General features: G+C 50.9%; 1 long non-coding RNA gene across 1 annotated transcript; it reads left to right on the plus strand.

Moving 5' to 3' along the window:
* The first annotated feature begins 11,406 nt into the window (after positions 1 to 11,406).
* On the plus strand, positions 11,407 to 13,262 carry LOC122431053. Its single transcript, XR_006266428.1, has 3 exons — positions 11,407 to 11,640; positions 12,895 to 12,967; positions 13,122 to 13,262. It is a non-coding gene; the product is annotated as an uncharacterized LOC122431053 (long non-coding RNA).
* Positions 13,263 to 21,040: the final 7,778 nt, after the last annotated feature.

Below are 21,040 nucleotides of genomic sequence, written 5' to 3' on the forward strand. Positions count from 1 at the left end.
GCTTCCCTCCCATACAATCCCCGCCTCTCCCGGCTTCACACCCGTCATGTCTCCAGCCCCACATCAACAACCCAGCTACTTCCGAAGTGAGGTTTGACCTGAAGGAATGCGGCAAGCTGAAGGACCTGTGAACTGGGGACGCAGACCCCAGCTCTGCCTCAGGCCCAGTCTGGCTCTGTGACTATGGCTGGGTTCCTTGTTCTTTACCATCACCTCCTTAGGACAGGGTTGGGCTAGGTCAGTGTTTCCTGGAGATTAATCCCCAAACATCCAGGCTCAGACTCCTCCTGATGACCCAGAGTTTAAATGCAGGCTCAAAGTCCCGACCCAGATCCACAGGGAAGCAAGGTGTCTGGGGACAAGTTCCTGCCCACATTTTATACACCCTCTAGGTGTGTCTTGGGCCCCCTAAGGGTTGATAACCACCATCCTGGTCTGTTCAAACTACAGCTTCCACTGAGCATCCACCTATCTGCTCTGTCTGAACTTGCTTGAGCTCTGTTTGGGGCAGATTTTTCCAAGAACTGAATGACCTTTGCACAGACTCCTTGCATAGGCCTTGGGAGGGGCCCTGGTAACTCTGTGTTTTCACCTGTGAATTCTTTTACTTAAAGAGAGCCTAACCATCACATGATAAAAGCTCAAGTTCCAGAAAACCTGGCCTGGCCCCTGGTTGACCTAGTTGATTGGTGACTGTTTATAGGGTCTTAAGCCTTTGTCCACGCCCCCTCTGATGCTAGGCTGTGTCCAGTTTCTCTTACAACTCCTTTCCCTCCTACAGTCTAGTATCCTTTTCCAGTGAAAGCTATAACGGCACCTCTGACAACCACTGAGGTAAGCCCAGAGGTCAAATTCCAATGACCGCCTTCCCCGCCATGGCCAGAGGTAGAAATGATCCCAGAAATGAAGAGGCATGTCCCAGGCTGGTTGATGCCTCCACACACACTCTATTTGTTGTTTTGTGTTTTTAAATATTTAGTTCTAATTATTTACTTATTTGGCTATGCAGGGTCTTAGCTGAGACACCCAGGACCTTCCATCTTCGTGTAGAATCTTTTTAGTTACACCGTGTGAACGCTTAGTTGCAGAATGTGGGATCCAGTTCCCTGACCAGGGATTGAACCTTGGCCTCCTGCATTGGGAACAAGGAATCTTAGCCACGGGACCACCATGAACTTCTCCTCTATTTGTTAAAAAGAGTTTCATTCCCACCCGTTGCAACAGCAAAACTTTGAAGGGACCAGGTGGAGAAAGGCAGATCCAGTTTTTAAGCTCATCAGCCGTTCTTCACATTAGATCAGACTTGGGTTCAAATCTTTACTTGGTCTTTATCAGCTGAATGATATTGGAACCTGAGACATGTCTGTCATGAGGAGCTGATACCCCTGCATCTCCAGGGCTTTGGGGAGGGTGGCTGAGACTGGAAATAAAGGCTTTTCAGAGCCCGTAAGTACTAACCAGTTGTAAGATATCACTAATCGGGCAATATTTAGGCCAAAGGGGCCTTGGGACAATCCGTGGTCAAAGAGTCTGGGATACCTAAAGTCATGTGTATGTGTGTGCTCTGTCGCTTAGTCGTGTCCAACTCTTTGCAACCCTGTGGACGGCAGCCCATCAGTCTCCTCTGTCCATGGAATTTCCCAGGAAGAATACTGGAGTGGGTTGCCATTTCCTTCTTCAGGGGATCTTCTCGACCCAGGGATAGAATCTGCATCTGCTGCACTGGCAGGCATGTTCTTTACCCCAGAGCCACATGGGAAGCCCCACTTAATGTTATTCAGTTCAGTTCAGTCGCTCAGTCGTGTCTGACTCTTTGCGACCCCATGAATCACAGCATGCCAGGCCTCCCTGTCCATCACAAACTTCTGGAGTTTACTCAAACTCATGCCCATTGAGTCGGTGATGCCATCCAGCCATCTCATCCTCTGTCGTCCCCTTCTCCTCCTGCCCCCAATCCCTCCCAGCATCAGGGTCTTTTCCAACGAGTCAACTCTTCGCATGAGGTGGCCAAAGTATTGCAGTTTCAGCTTCAGCATCAGTCCTTCCAATGAACACCCAGGACTGATCTCCTTTAGGATGGACTGGTTGGATCTCCTTGCAGTCCAAGGAACTCTTTAAGAGTCTTCTCCAACACCACAGTTCAAAAGCATCAATTTTTCGGCTCTCAGCTTTCTTCACAGTCCAACTCTCAGATCCATACATGACCACTGGAAAAACCATAGCCTTGACCAGATGGACCTTTGTTGGCAAAGTAATGTCTCTGCTTCTTAATATGCTATCTAGGTTGGTCATAACTTTCCTTCCAAGGAGTAAGCGTCTTTTAATTTCATGGCTACAGCCACCATCTGCAGTGATTTTGGAGCCCCCAAAAATAAAGTCTGCCACTGTTTCAACTGTCTTCCCATCTATTTCCCATGAGGTGATGGGTCCAGATGCCAAGATCTTAGTTTTCTGAATGTTAAGCTTTAAGCCAACTTTTTCACTCTCCTCTTTCACTTTCATCAAGAGGCTTTTTAGTTCCTCTTCACTTTCTGCCACAAGGGTGGTGTCATGGGCATATCTGAGGTTATTGATATTCCTCCCGGCAATCTTGATTCCAGCTTGTGCTTCTTCCATAATGTCATTGGTTGTACCCAAATCCTTCTGGGGCAGCTGTGTTGCAGGAGGGACCTAGGCCCCTGCAAGCTGAGCTCTCAGGGGTGAGATTCCTGCCCGGGGTCACCCTCCACCCCTCACTGTGCTGAGCTGTGCTCAGTCACTCAGTCATGTCCGATTCTGTGACCCCATGGACTGCAGCCCACCAGGCTCCTCTGTCCATGGGATTCTCCAGGCAAGATTACTGGAGTGGGTTGCCATGCCCTCCTCCAGGGGGTCTTCCCAGCCCAGAGATTGAACCCAGGTCTCTCGCACTGCAGGTGGTTCCTTTGCCAGCTGAGCTACCAGGAAAGCCCACCACCCCTCACTGCTGGCACTAAACGGACACCCTTTCATGCACTTCTTGCTTACCCTTGGCCTGGGCTGAGGAGCTGGGCAAGGAAGCAGAGAATGGGGAGCAGGATGTGGGTGGAGGGCCTCCCCTCCCCCTCGGCCCCCTGCAGCCCTTGGCAAAGCAGGGGAAGAAGGAGGAAGAGGAGGACAACGCCACATCTGGTTTGAGTGAGGCTCCCAGCAGGGAGAGCAAGGCCCCGGGACATCAGCAGAGGGGCCCGGCACTGGGGAGGAAGGGAAGTAGGGGGGCTGGCATGGGCCCCGGCAAATGTGGGAGAAGAGAGGGAAAGTGGTTGGGACTCAGGGGAAGCAAATAAACAGAGCGGTCGAGACAATAATAATAAAGAGAAGAGTCACTGAAGTGAAGAATGGAGATGGTGTCACACCCAAGACAAACAGAAAATAAACGGCCAGCAGATCTACACTACAGATGTTTGGCACCGAGGCACGACAGAGTTAAGATGCGTGGAAGATGCCGCGGCCGACCAGGGCTTCACCAGCAGCAGCTGGAGAGCAGGTGGACAGGAGCCCCAGCCAAAGGCCTTCAGGGCTGGAGGGCTGCCAACCCCAGAGGCCAGCACATCCTCCTCCAGCCTTAGACAAGCCTACCCCTCGCTGAGCCCAACACAGCGTCTGCACTTACCAAGTGGGAGAAGTGGAAGAGGGTTGCCATCCTTCTTGGACCAGGTGGGTCCCTGGGCAGGGGCGGCTTCCGGTTCCCCAAGACAGTTTCTTCCCTTCAAGAGGAACCCAGAGCCCCCAGTACTCAGATGGAATGACTTCTTCAAGTGGCATCAAGGAAGCAGGGACTGCCTTTCTACGGGCTGGTCGCCGGCTTGCCGCATACTCGTTTTAATGACTTCGGGGACTCAGCATTTTCCCTTCCTGGCATCTCAGGCTTCTGAGCTAACCTTTGACCTGCTCCAGTGTGGGGGCTGGGGGCTCATTGTGCAGGGGATTCACTCCCTCATTTACTCAACAGTCATTTTTGTGTGCCTGGCTCCACAGGAGGCTCCTTGAGGGTTATAGAGATGGACCAGATGCCATCCTTCCCCTAAAAGGATTTACAGTCCAGGGATAGAGAAAATTATTTTTTGAGTGGCCATTACCATAATAAACACTCTGCCAGGTGCCTTCAAGTGGTCCACCTTGTGTATTCGTTGCAGTAACCGTGTTAGGTAGATATGATTCCCTCATTATTCACACAGAGATTTGGGACTTTTTCTACAGTCACAAAGCCAGGAAAGGGATCAGACCAGGTTCATCTGGTCCCAAAGCCCAGTGCTCTTTCCCTGACACCATAAACGGCCATAAGGTGAAGAGGAATTCAACAACCACCAGATAAAATCGCATGCTCTTAAAGATCCAAGAAAGAGGTCTCCTGTCTCACACCCACCTCTGCTCTCTGCCCCCTTAATTGGAACCAAACCTCATCTTTCTGTTCCATGCACCAGCAGGGAGGAGCCAGCCCAGCCCAGCCCAGCCAGGGCCAAGAGCCTGCAGGTGTCTGAGGAATGCTAATGCCATGAATTGGGGGAGGGTCCCCACCAGGCTCTTCTCTGGCATTTGCTTCCCATTAAGCCCTCTCCCCCTTCCTCTCCAGACCTGCCCTCCCCCTCCAGCAACATGCAGCTTTCATGAGCCAATTAGCATGGCCAGGTTGTTCTTTTCCCCCGAAGCCACTGGCCCTGCTAACCAGGCACAGATGCAGCAGGGCAAGCCCTTTCTTTGCCCCGAAGGACCCCAGGTAGACAGAAGGAAGGTTGGACAGTCCAACCTCAACTCAGCCCCCAAAGGAGGGGGAGGCCTCAAAGGGCAATATGGTTATGAGTGGTCTCAGAAAGGGACCTTCCCAGGGCTGTGGAATCATGGTGGATCTGAGAGACAGCAGGGTACCTGAACAGGAAGGTCAAATATCGGACTTCTACATCCCTCCTGGCTCAGTGATTAAGAATCCGCCTGCCAGTACAGGGGGCAGGGGTTCGACCCCTGGTGCAGGAAGATTCCACATGCCACGGAGCAGCTAAGCCCATGGGCCACAACTGCTGAAGACTGCGTGCCTAGAGCCCATGCTCTGCAACAAGAGAAGCCACCGCAAGGAGAAGCCTGCAAACTGCAATGAAGAATAGCCCTGCTTGCCGCAACTAGAGAAAAAGCCCACACGGCAGCAAAGACCCGGCATAATCATAAATAAAAAAAAAAATTAAACAAATTAAAAAGAAAAAGACAGGCTTGAGGGAAGATACAGAGCAGGGGTGGGTCCCTTGAAACTTTTAGTTAACACACAGGTATCCAGGGTCTAGGTAACTTAATTCAAAACAAATAGTTAAAACCTGTTCAGAAACTAGTCCAACAGGCTGGAATCTCCTATTTGCCTACTATTTCTTAGATCTCCTCAAAAGCTTCACCATACTCTCTGTCTCTGGAATTTCTACTCAGGCTTAAGCCTCAGTGACCCACGAATTTCCCAGACTTTCCTGGGCAAAATTATACTCTGGTTGTGTTTCTTTGAATCTAGAGTCACCGTAATATATCTGAATACAGATTTATTTACGTATGTCCTCCTCAGAACTCCCAACATTTCTTTAACCTGAAGATGAATGTCTTCTGTCATTTCTGGAAAATGAAATATTGCCATTCCCCCCTTCTCTATATTCTTCTCTTTCTGTACCTCCCTATAGAGTAGTTTAGATCCCCTTGTTCTCCCCTCCATGCCTCTTAGGTTCTCGTTCATATTTTCTCTCTCCTTATCTTTCAATGCTGCATCTGGGGTAATTTCCTTTGATCTTTCAGTTCACTAAATCTCTGTTCAGCTTTGTCTATCCTGCTATTTGACACATCCACTGAGCTTTTATGTCAATGACTATTTTTTTTTTCACTTCTGTAAAGTTCCATTTGGTTCTCTTTGTAAATTTCTGTTCTCTTTCAAAATATCCTATCCTTTATTTACGGTTTGTATTGCTTTTTCACCTTTTAAATCATTTTAAACATGGTTACTTTAAGGTCTCTTTCAGATTTCTATATTATTTTATGTTATCAGAATGTTGAACTAGTTTGTTATGTTTGCTGACTTTCCCTACAGGCATATTGTTTCCTTGTGTGGTTGGCAATTTCTTTTTATTGTTAGTGCAGCTTCAAAGAGGATTATATTTTGCTGTGAGAATGCTGTTTCTCTGAGGCACATTCTTCTAGGATAGTCTTGTCTTTCTTCCTCTTGATATCCCATGAGTTTTACTGGTCTGGAATCTATTTTTACATTAATTTCTCAGCTTGGAAATTCCAACAGTGGAAATTCAGACACTATAGTCACATATGGTTTGGATCTGGAGCTTCTTTTTCTCACTGGAGACTATTTTCTATTCAGAGCCCCGATATGCATAAGCTTAATTGTCACTACCCTGAGGACCTGAGTGATATGTTTCTTGCCTTGATTTCTCTGGAGACTCATCCCTCTCAGGGTCCCAGCTTTTTCAGAGGTCTCTATTTAGCTATCTGCCTCTTATGAACTAGCGATCTTGTCATCTACACCCTTGTTGGCCTCAAAACCAAAGTCCCTAACACCTCAGATTGCATCTGATCTAGTAACTCCCTAGGCACCGTTATCATGACTCAGTTAGTAGAACTTACTGCTCAGACTTTAAGCTCTGTGTTTACCTACTGGTAACTTTTTTATTGTGCTTTGCGTTCTAGGTCATGAATTTTTGCAAACAGACCTGCTTGCTTCATCTCTGTCCCTCCAGTAGTGCCTAGCACAGCATTCTGTCCCAGCCTCCTTATTTATCCGCACAAACAGACAAAACCCTTAGGTACCCACACACGACCCCTCCCTCTATGCGGAATCCCATATGCCAGGGGTATGCAGGGTGATGATCATGGGAGGAGGAATGCAGAAGCAAGCACTGGCCCTTGCTTGCTTCTTCCCAGAACACTTCATTGTTCTCTTCCAAGCCACGGGTTCTTTCATAGGAGGCAGTGCAGGTGGCGGTTTAGATCAAGAGTTAGACCTCCTTCTAGTCTGATCTCAGGTACTTCTGAGCCCAGCAGACTTGGAAAAGTCACTGCACCTTTCTGAGGTGTTAGATTCTGCATCTGCAAAACAGAGGCCGGGGAATGGCCTGGGTGATCTCCAAGACCTTTGTCAGGTCCTTTGAAGCCTTGAAGCTGCAAGGTCAGCTAGAGGAAACAGCCAGGCTCTCACTCGAGTGTCCCGTGGATATTCCCCACCCCAAATCACCTCTCAGAGTGGACTCTCTTTCCTCCAACACCTAAACCTCTCCGCCCTCTCCAGCCTCCTTGCACTGTACCCTGCCGTTTCAAGTCCACTGCCTGGGAGGCCTTGGTCCCATTCCTGTGTCTTAGGAAATTGGGGGTGGGGGGGGGTGGGGTGGAGGCTGGGCTGGAAGTCAGTATCACCTCCAGCAGTGGGGATGAGCCCCATGGGGGATCAGGGGGGAAAGCAGATGACACGGTGACCCACCAGCACCTGGGTCTGCAGGAGCCCCATCTGTCTTCAGCTTTAGGGGTTTCCTGAGCCTTGGGCTCAGGACCCTGCATCTTAATGAGCCTCTTGAGCCAGTGCAGAAACAATGAATCAAATCCAGCTGGAAGCTGCCCTCCGACCTGCCTAATGACTTGTTTATTGTCAGAGCAGCAGTGCGTCATATAAGGGAATTTCAAAGTGTCACTAATTGGCAGAGGGCCAGTAAATAGCACCATATAAATCTGAAGCTGCTTCCACTGGGGCTGAGGACTGTGGAGCAGACACAGAAGATGCGGGAGGAAGAAGGGTACCGCCAGGGTGGGACTGTGGGTGCAGGCTGTTCTGCCTTGTCAACCGCGGCTGCCCTGGGACTCTGCTACCCAGGGAGACTGGAGTGTTGGTTCTGTGACGGGAGAAAGGAAAGGAAAAGTCCTACAATGGTCCTTGTGCCCTCATTGACATTATCTGCATGTCCGCTACCCCATGATGCCTGGCTTCCTACTGTGCTGTGGGAAAAGATGCCTTCTCTCTGAGAAAAGGACAGAAGCTCTCACTTGAGGCAGGATTGATGGAGTATATAAAACCCTGGATCCATTACACAGAAGTGTTCTGCTTACAGAAGACCCTTGACAAGACCCCTGCTCCAGGGCCTCTTAGGGACGGAGCTGGCAGGACCAGGCAGGAAAGACAAATAGGGTAAAAAGAGCCTCTTCTCACTCAGGGTAACCCACGAGTGCCTCCTGGGAGCAGGACCAGATGATGGGTCAGAGATGGGAGATCAAGGGTGTTCCTTCCAAAAAAAAAAGGGGGGTGTTCCTTCCATGCCCACCCCACTCCTCTCACACCCACGTTGCTCTGTAGATTCAAGGCGAGGGGTGAAATGGAGAAGAGGCAGCAAAAGGGAAGGAGAAACGGGACTTCCCTGGTGGTCCAATGGTTAAGAGATGCCTTCCAACGTAAGGGATACAGGTTCCAAATAAACATTAGAAAAAATAGAGAGAGAACGAGAAAAGGAGAAAGGAAGGAAGGCATAAAGTGGGAAATGAAAGACGGGTAGGAGCGTGTGGACACTCTGGCAAGACCGCCTCCAAGCATGGGCCCTGAGGCTGTCAGCAGGCCGGCAGAGTCTGGAAGCTTTGCCTCGAGGTCCTTCTGGGGAGCAGGGGGTGCAGGGGATGGGGCAGAGGGCTGAGTCCTTGGGGTAACTACTTCGTGTCTGGGAGTGATAGGCCCTAAAGTTAGGCCTAGCCTAGCGCCAGCGAAGTCTATGACCCGTGACATCAAGGAGCCATGTGGGAAAGAGACAGAAGATAACATCTGTATACGGTAGAGCTGACATCAAGGTCAAGGGCCAGCACTGTCCACATGTATCGGGCGTCCGTCAGGGCCCAGCTGAGTCTCCTGGCACAACCCAGCTGATTTCTCCCACGTGGCGCCATTATTTCAATCCCCATTTTACAGCTGGAAAACTGAGGTTCAAAGAGACAGGACCTATCAGGGCCTGTCTAGGAGGTCCTGAGAGCTAAGAGCCACTCACTCACTCACTCATGCTTTCTCAAGCATTGATGGAAAACCCAACGATGTTCTGGGCCCTGAGCTGGGGACCCTAGAACTAGTCTGAGCTGTGGTCTTTGTCCTTGGGTGACTTCTAAGTCAATAGCGGGTGTAGCATCCAAATGACTAGAGATAATGTAAAACAGGCTGGAGGAAAGAGCTAGATTAGAGAAATGAGTGAAAACATATGTGGAAGGATAGGGAGGTGAATTCTTGGTAGGCAGAGATAGGACTTCACAGAGAGGTGGAATTTGAGCTAAACCTTGAAGAAAAGACATGCATGCATGCATGCTTAGTCAGTAAGTCGTGTACATCTCTTTGCCACCCCGTGGACCGTATATATATACATACATACATGCAATTGACTACTACTCAACCATACAGGGCTTCCCTCCTAACTCAGTCAGTAAAGAATCCCCCTGCAATGCAGAAGACCTGGGTTCAATTCCTGGGTTGGGAAGATCCCCTGGAAAAGGAAATGGCAACCTGCTTCAGTATTCCTCCCTGGAGAATCCCATGGACAGAGGAGCCTGAAAGGCTACAGTCCATGGGGTCACAAGAGTCGGAAAATGACTTAGCAACTAAACTACCACACCACTCAGCCGTACAATAAGAATGAAATAATGTCATTTGTAACAACATGGATGCAACCAGAGATTTTCTTACTAAGTGAAGTAAGTCAGAAAGACAAATACCGTATAACATCACTTATATGTGGAATCTAAAATATGGCACAAATGAATCTACCTATGATTCAGAAACATAATCAGGGTCATAGAGAACAGTCTTTTGATTGCCAACAGGGACAGAGGGTGAGGGAGGGATGGATTGGGAGTTTGGGATTAGCAGATGCAAACTATTAAACATAGGATGGATAAATAACAAGGTCCCCCTGTTTAACACAGGGAACTGTATTCAATATCCTGTGATAAACCATAATGCAGAAGACTATGAAAGAAAAATAAATATATATATAAACTGAGACACATTTCTGTACAGCAGAAATTAACACAACATTATAATTCAACTATACTTTGATTAAAAAAAAAAAGCTTAAGGTTTGCTGTCCCAGTGTGTTTCCTTATATGTTTCTAATATTTAATTTTTAAATGTTATATACATTTTTGTATGTTTTGTATAATGTAGACACAGAACAAGAATCAAAAAGACCTGTGATGGAGTGTATTCCTCCCACCCCTGCATGTGGCCATTGCATTCCTTTTCCTGTTCCCAATATTCACAGAGCCTTGTGGATCCTTTCTACCTACAAGTATTCTTTAGGGAAAAAAAACACCTTTCCCTGCTGAAACAAACTTTCTAGGCTGTCTTGGGTCTTCCCTGCATGGGGGCAAGTGGGAAACATACATAATCCATGTCTTGACCCGGGTAGAAGAGGACACACCTCCCTGAGACTCTATGTACAAATGCACATTGCTTGTCCTCAGGATGATAACAGCTGATAACATATAACATGTTACAGGCATTCTCTTTTGTCAAAGCTCAGTATTACTTCCATCACACCCATTTTCCAGACATGGAAACTGAGGCTCAGAGCAGTTCAGAGAAGTTCCCCTGTCAACCCGCTGGCAAAGAGTAGCAACAGGATTTGCACCCAAGCCTGTCTGATTCCACTTCTTTGGTTCTTAACCACTACACAACCGATTCAAGAAAGAGGAAGTGGAAGGCACTTTGGATTTTGCAGACTGAAATTCAGGGGTGGAGGAAGTTGGTGTACAGAGAAGAGCCTAAAAAATCCAGTCTCAGATGTCCAGGGAGAAATCCGCCTGCAAAGGACATCTTAAGTTCCTCCTGAGATATCTCTTGCCCAGTTCAAGTTTTGCACTGAATTTTAGGAAGGGAGAGAGCTGTGTGCAGGCCCACAAATACCCTCTGGGTAACCTGAGTTGACAGTGGGCAAATGCCACCAGGAATGGAGTTTCTTCACAAAGACCAGGGCCGGCTTTGAGGGAGAAGGTGTTAGAGACCCATCTTCGGCATCTGATCCATCAGCGCTGCCTCCTTTGGGCCCTGAGAAGACCTAGGCAGTCCCCCCACACCCACAGCCCCTTTGTGCTAACGACCACAGCAGAGAAATGCCCTGGGCACCCTGAGGACTCAAGGAAGACTTTCCAGGGCCTCCGAGGGGCCTCTGTGCAGACAGGCTTCCAGAAGAAGCGCAGGCCATCATGCCAGACAGAAATGATTGTGCTAATAAGGAGAGAGATGGCCTGCAAGGGCCCTGCCTTGGCCCCAAGCCTTCAGTTAATGAGACTTCACGGGGAGAAAGAGCCTCTAGGCTGAGGGGGTGGGGCCCAAGGGGCCGCCGAACAGCTGGAAGCCAGCCTAGGCCGAGGCTGTTTATTAGGACACAAAGAAAGGACTTTGCTCCCTGCGTGGAGGTCAAAATCAAGGTATCCCGGGGAAATGGCAGGGGAATTTATGAAGTGAGGAGGCAGCCGCTGTGACAGCTGTCTGCTGGTCCTGCCCCAATCTCGTTACCTCGACCCTGAGCTGCCCTGGAGAACGTTCCCCTCAATGAAGCGAGATTCTCACCACCAAGTGGGGCCAGTCCCTCGGATTCCTGGCCCCCGAAAGAGCTCCTGGGAGATGATGCTCAGGTGAGGGTGCGGCCTGCAGGACAGGTAGGAAAGGGGAAAAGGTGGTGACAGCCACGCCTAGGCGCCCGCTAAGGTCCACGGACTTCCCGACTCGCTCTCACTCAGACCCAGGGATAGCCCTGGGGCTGTACGCACCCCCAACTACCGCACAGCAGCCGACCTCTGAGGACAGGGCACCTGGGTCCCGGCTTTGTTACCACGAGGCAGAAGTTGACAGGGCTGCCCCCCTCTTTCCCACCCCGCAATTCTCGGGCACCTGAGGGGGAGGCGTGTGGCCCCTGTCCGGGAGAGAGTGGGCCCCCAGGGACTGCGCAGGAGGGACTCCAACGCTGCACTTTGGGGCTCTGGGGAAACAGGTGGGAGGAGAGACCTGATTTACATCCAAGAATGTCAGTTTAGACGCGTCAGACCTGTAAGTGGTCAGGTTTCCATGGACACCAGATTCCCTCTTTTTAAAAAAATAAAAGGAGAGAGAGAGAGTGTGTGTGTGTGTGTGTGTGTGTGTGTGCGTGTGCTGCCTTTGGACTCCATCCTTCCCCAACATGGGCACCCTGGAACCCACATAAAATGCAGGCAGGTTAGTCCCTTAGGAAGCCCAGCAACACAAAATGTGATCCTCGCTGGGCACATTCCCCTGACAATCATTTACTCCCCCTCCCACATGGGACCTGTCCTTTCTCTCTCCCCCTAGGCACCCACCGCTAGAGCCCTCCCAACAGCCCCTGCCCACCACCCCATGGACACTTCAGTCGCCAGAGTCCCTCCGCCCTCAGCCTGACCTTGCTCGGCAGAGCCTGGGCCCCGACCCCCAGCAGGGCGGCTTGAGCTGCTGCCAGGGCCCATCCATCAGGCCCAGCCCCCTCCACCCCCAGCCCACGCCACACCCGGCCTGTGAACGTCAGTGCTGCCATCAGAGGGCCCACAGGAGGGACTCCCGGGGTCTATCTGCCGCCAGTACCCCCTCCCCAGCCCCTTCGGGGTGACAGCTACTGGGCAGAGGAAAAGGATGACCCCTCCCTTCCCATCCTCCTCTTTCAGAGGCTGCCAGCCCCCCTCCCACCTGGTGACCTGCTGGGACCTACAGAGACCAAAGCTTCCAGTCAAAGATAAAAAATGCCTGGCTATTGACTAAAATACAATAAAGGGCCAATTTGCATTTTATTTGCATAACCAGTTAACGCCAGAATGGACCAAATGCCCCCCACCACCTCTACAGCCTTTCTCCGCACCTGATCTCCAATCTTTCCTCCCCAGGGCTGCCTGCCCTCCTGCCCTGCAGAGTGGACTCTGTCCAGCATCAAACTCATGCTTCCACCCCGCCCTCAGGGTAAGGATCCGCTCTGGGTATCCCCGTGGATGACAGGGGTCCTGAGTGCCTGCGCCCCTTCTCTGACACATTTCACAGCACCCAAAAGCCCTCACCACCCCCGACCCCCCCCCACCCCCGCCTCCAGCCCCTGAGACCAGCTCTGTTTGTGCAGGAGACCAGAGCATGAGAAGCTGATGTTCCTGCGGCTGGGCTGTATTTGGGCTCCAGCGCCGATGAGAGGAGGGCGGCAGGCCAGGTCAGAGAGTGCAGAAGGACGAGGCGGGCAGCGGGATGCACGGGACCCGGCAGTCACAGCTCACACATGATGTTTCTCCCCGCAGTGTTCTCTGCTCCAAGCCTGTGGGCCCCGAGTCAGAGGCTTCTGGGGCTGTAAGGAGCTTTAGTTTATACACAAACAGCTGCATTTTCCTACTACTGTTTATTGCAAGGGGAGCCAGGCCGAGCGTCCTCCCAGCTCCACTTGGCCTCCGTCGTGTTTGCAGCTTGCTTGGCTGGTCTGGGAGAGCAAGGACGGCACAGTCCGTGATTGGGGAGCATCCCAGGATGGGGGTGGAGGGGAAGTCCTGGGCCTGTTACTCGGTCTCCTCCTGTTTCTCCATCCTCCTGGACCTTGGATTGCCTCCAACACCGCTCACGCCTCTCCCTGATGAACACACGGATAGAGGGGAAAAGAGGTGAAGAATGGAGGCAGCTGCTGTCACCTCCATTCGAGGTCAGGTGTCCCTGCCACGCTGCACGGTCACCAAGGCCACTACAAATGCCCTGCGCCCTGGGGCTGCTGTAAGCCTCCCTTGTGAGTCACGCATGAAGCTCACAGCCCTGGAATCCAGGCCACAGGGTCACCCTGCCGCCACCGGGCCTGAGGGAGGCAGGAGAAGGGAGGGGCCCCCCTCCCAAAGCAGGGCCAGCCTTGCCTCATCTGATCTCTGGATTCCCTGCAGCTGAGGGATGTGGGGCCAACCCCTGAGGACCAGAGGATGGTAACCTCCCCCCACCCCAGCCAGAGTGTAGCCCCCTTTGGAGACGTGGCCATGGAGCTACTATTGGAAGCATTCCCTGGGGACTGCGTGGCCCAGTGGTTAGTGCCGGGACCAGGAGGCACACCCCAGGCTCCCTGAGCGAGTGATAAGTTACTTAGCGTCTCCCTGCCTCAGTTTCCCGCTTAAAATCGAGTGAGGCCCCCTTGCCATGACTAAGGGAGTCACTCGTCTGGGCCGGTTGCAGTGGGCCTGGCACACAGCGGGTGCTCAGTGATGGGCTGTTGGTATCTCAGCACAGGCCAGGGTCAGTCGGGGGGGAGGCGATGTGGAGGTGGGGAACCGGATCTGATAAGACATCACCACTTCCATCTTCACTCCGCTAGTGACATAGAGTCACCCGCAGCAATTTCATGTCTCTCTTCCCAGTCTTTTCACAGAGAGAAAGGGAGAAGAACCCAATTTCCTCATCTATAGGCTGATTTGAAAGCCCCTACTCCTCATCCTGCTTCTCCATCTGGTGTAAGGGGAAGGGCAGGCTTTGGAGCAGACAAACCTGGGTGAGATCCCAGTTCTGCCTGGAACTGGTGCGTGGTCTTAAGGGAGTGCCTCATGACCTAACTGTTGTCCAGCTCTGAGGTCCCGTCCAGCAGTACCTGTTTTAGCAGGCCAGCCCCTGCAGGTGGCCACACCTGATGCCCGCAGAGCCGTGGAGTGCCACCCGGGGCCAGGCCCCCAGCCTCTCCAAGTCAGGGGCCTCTCTCGAATCTGCTCAGATAATAAACAGTAATGTTCACAGGGACCTCAGGTGGTGAGCAGGGGGCACCTCCAGAAGGCTGGAACCCAGTCAAGTCCCCACCCCCAGGCAGACTCTCCCAAACGTGGCCAGACAAAATGCAGGTGCCACCGTGAGGACAGTGCCTATGACGAACGACTCATCCTATGCCTTCCAAGGAGAGAGAGGGACTGATCCATGGCATTCCTCAGGACTCAAAGGGTCACACATTAGGTGGCCAGCTGAGTGCCCTGGCTGTGAACACTGCCATCACTGCCGTCCTGACCAAAGCATCTCTGTCCCCTTCCACGGGGACCCCGTTGCCATCCCCTGCCGCGTGAGGACCTCACACACATAGGAACCTGTGTGCCCCACCCTCCCACTGGGCACAAATGCAGGCCATCCACCCCCAGCTCCTGACACCAGGCGGGGGCCCAGAGAGCAGAGTGCCCAGAGGACAGTGCCCACGTGGGCCACAGCCTGTTGTCCCTTTTCCTCTGCAGGGAGAGAGGAGGAAGGGAGGGGCCGTTTGGGGAGGAAACAAACTTCAGACTCATTATCCCCCAGGCCCACCCCCAGCCCCAGCCCCTGTCTGCTCTCAGCGCAATTAACGTTCTCCAATCCGGAGGGAAAAGTAGACACAGTTCTCCCCTTGTGCCTGGCCTCCCCAGTAAGGGCCCTGGACCCAGGCTCCTGTTTTCAATACAAATATTCAGTTAAACTTTCCAATATTTCCAATATCCAATAAACTTTTAAATATTCAATTAAACTTTCCCGGTGTGTGCTGTGCTTAGCTGCTCAGTCGTGTCCGACTCTTTCCAACCCCATGGACTGTAGCCTGCCAGGCTCCTCTGTCCATGGGGATTCTCCAGGCAAGAATATTGGAGTGGGTTGCCATGCTTCCTCCAGGGGATCTTCCCAACCCAGGGATCAAACCCAGGCCTCCCGCATTGCAGGCGAATTCTTTACCATCTGAGCCATCAGGGAAGACCAAGATACTGTAGTGGGTAGCCTATCCCTTCTCCAGAGGATCTTCCCAACCCAGGAATCGAACCAGAATATCCTGCATTGCCAGCAGATTCTTCACCAGTTGAGCTACCAGGGAATCCCAATTGGGTCCCAAAGGGGAAGCTTCCCATTGGGACTGGGACCCAGAAGGTACAGATGGACAGCCCCAGGCAGACTTGTCTTGATGGTCAAGAAACTCTTTTTTAGAACTCTGTGCCCACATAGTCTGCTTTCCTTTGAAACGGGCCCGGGAGAGGAAAGGAATCTTCAAACACAGGCCGTGGAACTCCCCGGACTTGCCTGGACTCAGTGACTTCCGGCAGGTCCGGCCTTAGCCACTTTCTCCAGCCAGCCGCTCTCGCCCCCAGAGCCAAACATCCTCTCCATGTTTTAAGCAAAACAGGCCAGTGAAAGTTGCTCACTCGTGTCCGACTCTTTGTGACCCCATGGACTACACAGTCCGTGGAATTCTCAAGGCTAGAATATTAGAATACTGGAATGGGTAGCTGTTCCCTTCTCCAGGGGATCTTCCCAACTCAGGGATGGAACCCAGCTCCCCCGCATTGCAGGTGGATTCTTTACCAGCCGAGCCACCAGGGAAGCCCCCAAACAGAAAACAGACCAGCACCACCACAAAATCCTATAAGCCGTCATCCACCTCTCATGGGAACTGCTGCTAGCAAGTCACTCCTTTTCCTGCAGTCGCTATCTGAAGTGCCTTCAAAACCAGAAGTGTTCTCTGTCTGTGAAAACCCTGAGACCCAACGAGGAGAAAAATCTGGTCCAAGGCCACCCTGCAAGTTAGGGCTCACGCCTGGCCGGCCCTCCAGGGCTCCCCGTGGCCTCCTGGTTGTTTCTACCCTGTTAGCTCCAATGGAGGCTGGAACACAGGGACGTCTGGGTTCCAGGCCCAGCCCCACGGCTGTAACACAAAGGAGAGAAACCTCCTTCCTCGGACAACCTCCAGGAATCAGTTTCCTCCATCAGACACTTTGTCCTGCGAGTTCTAAGGACATTTAAAGACACCAGGAGTCAAGAAGTAAGACCTGGCACAAAGTGATTTTTAGAACATGGGGAAGGAGTGAAGGTTAGTAGTCCTTCTATTTTTTTTTTTTCTTTCTTTTCAATTTTTGATTTCATCTTAAAAAGTCAAGTTACAAGCCAGGGGGAAGGGGAGGGGTGTTGGGTAGTGAGGGAGCCAGAAAAGACTAAAGAAGGAGGCCATCTGGCCCTCCTAATTACAAACCCTAAAGCCTTCTTGACAGATCGGCTTGACAGTGCGGGGTTGACTCTTCCCATTGAGCACAGGCTGCACCTGGAGGCCCCTGCGCCTGACCTCCAGCTGAAGGACAAGGTTGACTGGAAAGGGAAGAGGGGAGGACTTCCCTGGTGGGCCAGTGGTAAAGAATCCGCCTGCCACTACAGGGGACATGGGTTGGATCCCCGGTCCTGGCAGATCCCTCATGCCTCAGAGCAACTGAGCCTGTGCATCGCAATTGCTGAGCCCATGTGGTCACAACTACTGAAGCCTGCTCACCTAGAGCCTTGTGCTCTGCACCAAGAGAAGCCTCCGCAACGAGAAGCCCGTGTACCACAACTAAAGAGAAGCCCCTGTTCACCACAACTAGAGAAAGTCCACACAAAGCAACAAAGACACAGAGCAGCCAAAAATAAACAAATAAAATTATAAAAAAAAAAAGGAGGACGAGAGGGGAGGGGCCACGAGCCCCCTGACCAGAGTGGCAGAGAGACAGACACTCAGATGGACAGCTGGACATGGAGGGAGATCAGCTCCCTTGGAGGGGCCACAGGAGGAATGGGTGGACCTGTGTGTCTGGGCCTCCACTTGAGGAAAGGGGAACTGTAGGTAGATTTCACCTAAACTCCTAGTTTGATGCCTATCCGGGTTTCTCCAAATTTCGTCTCTCAAACGTTCCCCAAGATGCTGGGTCAGCATCTCTTGATCCAGCAGCCCCAAGTTTCAGAGGGCCTTGAGGATTATAGTTCAGCCCAAAGATGCTTACCCTTAGTAACCAGAGCAGGCCCAAGTCTGGGCCAGGCAGTCGAGACTGCCCGGCCGGAGCCAGAATTCAATGCGTGATGAAGTCTGGGAGAGAGGGCGGGCAGATGGGAGACGCTCCCCGTGGCAGGGAGCCCAGGAGGCAAACGCTGAGCCAGGAGCTTCCAAGGGAGTCTGGCTCGGGGATTTACGAGTCTCTTGTTCCCATTAAAAAAAGACGCTAGGCCTCGAGTGCTCTGGAGAGGATCATCACACGGAGCCAAGACCCAAGGCAGGAGGGGGGCTGGCTTTCTTAAGAGGTACCATTCTCTCCTCTCTGAGACCGGATTCAGGACTCCTTGACTCCCCCATCCCAGACTGGAGTTCAGAACTTCTCTATGATTTAGGACAAAGAAGTTGCAGGAGAGAGGGAAAGGGCGGTGTGTCCTTGGCCCTGAGCCCAAGAAGGAGCTTGAAGTTCCTGAAAAGTGGCAGTGAAGGTCAAATGTGCTGAGATTCTTGGGCCATCTGATCCGGAAGGGTAAGCATCAGTGTTTCTGACCTCACTTTCTTCCCAGGATCGCTTTTCTCAGCGATTCTAGAAGTATCTCCTTTGTCACCCAAATTGTGCTGGCAATTCTCCGTGCTCTTCAAATCCCCTCTCCATTTCCTATGCTAGGGTTTGGGTACCACAGAAAGCCTGTGGTTTAGATTCCACACAAATCCCAGTTTGGGCATCACATTGTCAGAAGACGCTGAGTGCTATGGTGTGCAGCCCCGGCCGGTCACAAATGGACACTGACCACACCTGCTGTTATGGCCCATTTATCTTGAATTTGTTGAAGTCTCTGGGCTGTGGACCCTGCTTTGAGACAGTCCCAGGTGGACTAGGACTCAAAGAGAACAAATGAGAGAGATCTTGATGAATAGTTTCGTGAGAAAATGAGCTGTTAGTGGAGGAGAAGGAGTCAACCTAGGAGGCTCTAGACTAAAAGTGAGAAAGAGCTTCTGGAATCAATTTACAGGAGCAGGGGGAGGAGCAAGAAACAGGAAAATGATGGCAGTGGGGGTGAGCAGATTAATAGGCTCCCAGCCACATTGCTATTAGATAAGGTGCAAATCCAACAGGAGACAGGCTATTGCAGGAGTCTGTTTTCAGTGGAATAAAAATTCCCTGGATATGCTTGAAATCCGTCTTGTAATCAACAGGTGTCACCAACTTTAAGATATTTGCAGGGATCTTTTCCTCTGGGGCAGAGAAAAAGAATTGCAGAAAGAGGTAAACAGATCCCCAAACTTGATTTGTGTTGGGAGGGAGGCCTCCACATCTTTTTAAAGAAATATGTATTTGCTTATTTATGTTTTGCTGCATCCAGTCTTAGTTGTGGCAGGCAGAATCTTTTCATTGCATTGCAAGGGCTTCTCTCTAGTTGGCAGGCTCAGAAGTTGCAACTCGAAGGCTTAGTTTCTCCAAGGCTTGTGGGATCTTAGTTCCCTGACCAGGGATCGAACACATGTCCCCTACAATGCGAGGTGGATTCTTGGCTACTGGACTGCCAGGGAAGCCCGGGGCCTCCATATTTTTGGAAAAGCCAGTCCCTCTGCTTGGAATGCCCTTCCTTCCCTTCCTGCTCTTTGCTCCCACTCTGCACTAAGCTAGGTGGTCCTTCTTCATGCTCATAGAGTTATTGTGAGAATTAAGTGAGCAAATTCATATAAAATTCTTAGACAGAACCTAGACTGGAATACTCAAAGATGAGTGCCCTTCGCATACCTGTACGTGGGTCTCAAGGGTTGGTGGTCACGTGTTGGTCCATCACACCTACCTGATTGGAAGTTCTCAGCAAGCAGAAGCCATTTTTTAGATGTTTTTCTACCCTCAGGACCTAGAATATAGGATAGTTTAGTGTCTGGTGATCACTAAGTGATCATTAAATGTTGAATGACTATATAAACAAAAAAATGAATGCCTATGCATTTTTCAGATGTACTAGGAGCAAAACATGTGCCTGCCATGAGAGGTGGGCATATCCCCTTGGACATATGTGCCTTCATCCCTCACCCACTGGCTCAGGCACTCAGCCAACAGCCTGTGGTCCGCTTTCTTAGGGAGAGAGTTCGTTTTGCTTTTCTCCAAGGCAGCCAACATCAACAGCAACATGGAGATGGAAAACAGACCAGGACCAATGAAAGTGGCTCCTCCTCCAGCTGAGGTTCCAAATGTTTTAATTCCACTAATGAGGTCCAGGGAGGAGTAATCAGGAAGTGTCTAAATTTAGCCATTTTAATTTAAGCAAGAAAGAGGGGGACTGGTTGGGAAGGGGGCACAGTCTCTGGTGGAGAGAGTGGGATCCCAGGGAACCCCAGGAAAACCAGAGCAACATCTGGTGCTCCAGGACCCCAGAGAATGCATGGATGGACTGAAGATCCATGTGATTCAACACGTGGTCACACATATTAGAACAATTCACTGGTCAATTGTCCCAGAATCCATTGTGTTTCAAGTAAGCAGCCATGCCTCCAACCTGGAAAACATTAGCTGGAGTTGGACGATGGGAGACCTTTCTCTTTCCCAACTCACCCCTTTCTAACCTCATTATTTCAGTTCCCAGTTTTCATCACTAAAGTTAGGTGTATGGTAGGAGCCTCACTGCCTTTGTCAAACCTCCTGACTGTTCTGGCCCACAGGGGTCCCTCCATCCCCTGAATTCCTAAGAGAAATACACAGTCTTTGTATTATTTTGTAAATATGCTATTGTTGTTCAGTTGCTAAGTCACGTCCAACTCTCTGGGACCCCATGGACTGCACCACATCAGGCTTCCCTGTCCTCCGCTATCTCCCAGAATTGGATCAAACTCATGTCTATTGAGTCGGTGATGCTAACCATCTCATTCTCTGCCACCCACTTCTCCTTTGGCCTTCAAGTTTTCCCTGCATCATGGGCTTTTCCAATGAATCAGCTCCTCTCATCAGATGCCAAAGTATTGGAGCTTCAGCTTCAGCATCAGTACTGAAATTACCATTCATTTATTAATCTATCAAACATTAATTGAGCACCCAGTGTAAGCTAGATACTGAGGTAGGAGGAGGGCTTCAGACAAAGGGAAAGAGGATGTTCTGTCTTAAGGAGCTCAGTCTGCTGGGGAAACAAAACAGAAACAAACAGCCGTGATAGCTCAGGGTATCTGATTCACTTTGCTGTACAGTAAAAGCTAACACAACATTGTAAAGCAACTATACTCCAATAAAAATTAATTAAAATTATAACAGACATATTAGTGAACAATCTTTAAAGTAATGTAAGCATGTA

This window comes from Cervus canadensis, chromosome 29, assembly GCF_019320065.1.
Source record: "Cervus canadensis isolate Bull #8, Minnesota chromosome 29, ASM1932006v1, whole genome shotgun sequence".
In the NCBI taxonomy this organism is placed as follows: domain Eukaryota; kingdom Metazoa; phylum Chordata; class Mammalia; order Artiodactyla; family Cervidae; genus Cervus; species Cervus canadensis.